Source organism: Lytechinus pictus, chromosome 16 (genome assembly GCF_037042905.1).
Source record: "Lytechinus pictus isolate F3 Inbred chromosome 16, Lp3.0, whole genome shotgun sequence".
In the NCBI taxonomy this organism is placed as follows: Eukaryota; Metazoa; Echinodermata; class Echinoidea; order Temnopleuroida; family Toxopneustidae; genus Lytechinus; species Lytechinus pictus.
The window spans coordinates 5,107,639-5,112,090 of record NC_087260.1 but is presented as its reverse complement, the minus strand read 5'-3'; positions in this window follow the sequence as shown (position 1 = coordinate 5,112,090).

Below are 4,452 nucleotides of genomic sequence, written 5' to 3'. Positions count from 1 at the left end.
CAGAGGAGCATTTACTCACATTCTGTTATTGTCGCCATATTGCTGTCTTTGTTATCGTAGCCTAGCTACAAGACGCGTATAGAGGGCGATAATATCATGAGCAGTGCTAACTTGGATTTAAAAAATACTTGCATCGGCCAATAAATTTCATGAATCTGTCCTTATAGATTCATGAAATTTATGACGCGGAGAGGGCGACAATATCATGAGCAGTGCTAACTTTAATAGATAAAAAAAACTTGCATCGGCCGATAAATATCATGAATCTAACCTGCAACCTCTTCTTATCCAAACTTCAGAAAGAAATAGACAAAAAAGCATTTTGGTTTCTAGTGAATTTTATGTCATCAAAACATGAATAAATCCTTCATATCTACTCATTAACAATTGAAATCAGATCAATTAAATCAGGTTAATCTTGCAAAACCAAAGATGTACATGTACATGTAGCCTAATATACGCGGTTAACACTTCGACCCCCCACTCAACTTTTATAAGTGGACTTGCAAAAAATTTGCCCTGTGAAATTTGACTTTGTTGATAGTAAAACAAGTTTCTTTATATCAACATAAGTTGACATAAGTTCTTTATGTCAACATCCAAAAATGTTTTAGAGGACAGTTTTCAACAAAATATATAAGTGAAAGGTTGTTGGCAGTTCTTTTGTTTTGATCATTCACATGAACTACTTTTGCCATGTCAAATGTATGGAGAGAAGGGAGGCCATTACATGCCTAATATTGTGCAATGTGTAATTCACTGCAACAACTTAGAAACACGGGAAACTGGGAATGGGTTTAAATAATTATCAGGGAAGTTTCAAATTTCATCAGGGAAAAATCAGGGCATTTTGTTTTCTTGAAAAGCTGGGGACCCTGCATATCAATCATTGCACATTTCCTATGGCTTGTTCTGTGCTTTTGTCTTGGACTTTGATCCCATGGCTTTGTCTTGATTAACTTTGTCTTTGAACAAATATGGGGTGATCCTATTGAATTGTCTGATTAACATTGATATTGTGTTTACAATCTAAACACTTTATAGTGAAGGTGACTTTCATATAAACTGTACCTGTGTTTATTGGTTAGAGCTAGATCAAGTCACTTATATTTTTGATAAATCATTTCAAAAGACATTCTTTGTATGGTAATGTCAATTATTATGCTTAAAGTTGAATTAAGAAGGGGGTGAGTTTCCATAAATATAGGTTCTACATACAATATATAGTATATATAAGTTGTTCAAACACATAGCATGTCACAATAATCCTCTGCCTTCTCGATATTTTGCTTTGAAAGTCTATGAAATTAGCCACATGTCAGAGCCCGAGAGACGAGTGTACAGAAAAGTCACTCGGAGTGTGACGTCACCGGGGGGAATTTAGTATAAGAGGTGCCTGAATGTCATACAGAAATGCTATGCAGAGAGAGAAAGATATTTTACTTTTTTTTTTCAAAGCAACTCAAATCAAACAAATAGGACTGATATGTACAAATCTTTACTTTCCCTGTATAAAAAACAGTATGAATAACCACCATGAACTCTTCAATCATGATGTAAGATAGCAAACAGTGAGTTATTGAATGATATTTTCACTATTTCTCATTTATTTTATCACGATGTTCAATCAAGTGAGTAGCTGGAAAGTAATTCCGGCGGCTAGCTCAGCGCGCGCTGAACGCATAATACTATAGTAATACACACAACACCCAGGCATTGAGTGTACTGGTATGTCGACTTAGTTCATGGCCGTGCAGCGATCCCCTGGCGTTTTTTCTTCTTTTCTTTTGTCTTTGACTCCACTTTTATATCCTCTGGATCATTTCCACTCATAGCTCATTCCAGTACAGAACAATCTTGAACCAAACGTATAGTATTCTTTCTCGGCCTTCTGAGTTGTTTTCTATATTTAATTACGCTAGGGGTCACCGTCACACATACAAACGCAATTCGGAAGTGAGTTGAAGACAGAAAGATATATAGTAATTAGTATACATCTCTATGGTTGAAGACAACAAGAACGGTACGGTAGCTCGACAGCTAGCTGCGCCTGAGCGGGCGGCCGGTCGGCACAAAGCAATTCCGCAACCAACTGTGTTTTTTTGCAAGAGTCGCGTCACACGCGGATAAATATGTCATAATAACACGTCTGCTACGTTATCGACTGGTGAGAAGATCTCGATCAAATTTCATATTATTCACCTTGAAATTATTCCTTTAGGGTCTATGGTATCATTCTGAGGGAATTCACATATTTGGAATAATAGTACGGCCACAAATATTTTAATCATTTCCTCTTTGCAAGTTCTATGGCTCGCAGATACAACTTCAACTGCAGTTATTCCATATGAAGGAGTACGTGCATAGTACACAAAACGGCACTGCCTTGTTTACCGAATACCCCCCGGTGACGTCACACTCAAAGAACACCCGTCTCGGTAGGCATTGCAGGAGCGAACTCAGGGAAAATGGGTAGGGATAAATCGTTCAAATTCACTATTTTGAAAAAAGAAAATGGGGGGTCGAATCACCTATTAGTGTTTGGGGGGTTGTAAGGTTGCTATTAATGTAAATATCTCAATATTTGGAATCGTCTTCTTAATTCAACTTTAATAGAATCCTATAACGGTAGGCTATGGTGGAGAAAATGAGGGAAGAGAAAAGGCGCAGGCTGTGCACAGTGCTATATGTAATGCTTCAAAAATGAAAACCATATGGCAAGAATTCACCAAAAATGGTCTGAATTTCGCAAAGAAATATGCGGGCAAATTTCTTTCTTACCTCCTGGACCCTAGTAAGCAACATATCCAGTCGAGCCGCGCCAGCCAGCACTGAATAATCGCATGCATGCATTTACTTTACTAGCGCGTGCAACAGATGTCGACTTTTTCGATGTTGCATCGCAAATTTTGGCCTGTCCGCTGCAACCGATAAATGGTGCACCGTATTCTGAATCCACCGAATTCTCCCAAAATACATGCTTTGCGGTGACCATTCTTTCTTGAGTCGCCCCAAGGTCCTATTCAAGATTATTTAGAAAATCAATTTCTAATATAGCAGTTCTTTGCTTTTTCCACATAATTACATGTACATACTACCCCTAAAAAGTAGCCCTTAAAATGAAAGAAATACCCCCCCCAAAAAAAAAAAATATATATAAAAAATAAAAATAAAAATATAAGTTATATCCTGATACTACCCTGCTGCTCATGTTTTTAGAGAATGGAACCCTTGAAACCAGCTAAATTGAGGTAAAATCTTTGAGAAAAATCAAAGAAACGGGCCTCTTCAAACTTGAGTCACCTGTCCATCCCCAACACTGTATTTGAAGTACAGACATTCCTAAAATAATGCTAGTACCCAAACTGAAACGTACTGTACAGTACATTTTATTTGTTTTTTGTTTTTTTAGACTCTGCCTATGAAAAGTTGAATATTTTGGGACCAAAGAAATCTGTTTGTAAATTCAACTTTAGATGATATAAACCACGGCTCAACAATAGCAGTGCATGGCCTGGGGCAACCAAAATTCTGTAAAAGCCTACACTTGGTGGCCCAGTAATGTTCCTATATTGTTTTAGGGCAACCCAGTTTGCTTTGCTGGCCACCAAAAACGTGAAATTTATGATTTTGGTGGATTGATTATGCCAACAAGAAAAAAAGTTAGTGTGGAGCCTTTTAGTTATGCTTTGCATACTCTGGTCTTAAATAATGCCTCAAGTTTAATCCGGGGGGGGGGGGGGGGGGGCCACTTCCATTGACGAGTGGATACCATGCGCGACCATGGGGTCTCGAAAAGCACCCTAAACACTTATTTTCCATATTCTGAAAATGCACCCCTTAACACGTATTGGCGTGTGAAACCCTACCCTAAACAAGTATTGGAAACAAAACGATACTCTTGGCAAGTATATTCCCTGAGATGAACCCCTAAACAAGTACAGGAATATTTTGTCACGGGTCCTTCGGTCGTTGGTTTTACCTTTTAATACACATCACTTGGTTTAGTACGACCCCACCTTCCACACCTCGTGCAAATCGGACTCTAAAGACGTAGTATTGGGGCAAAAAGGACATCCTTTATAAAACATTTTAATTTTGTTTTATCATCCCCGCAAATTTGACCCTAAACACGTAACTTTCCTAGCGAATAGATACCCTTTTTTCATTATTTTTGTGTTTTTGACACCCTTATCACGTAACGTGTAACGTACCCTATCTTGAAAAAGACATCCTTTTTACGTGTTTTTTTGGTCGCGCATGGTATCCACTCGTCAATGTAAGTGCCCCCCCCCCCCCCCCCCCCCCGGAGTTTAATACATGGAAGATTGTCTTATGTAGAGTCTATTGTACTTGGTTCCGACTTGCTACAATGTATATATATCAATCTTGGGTATGAGGATTTTCTAGAAGACAATTGAATTGAGACTAATGTTAACCTTTGGACCCGGT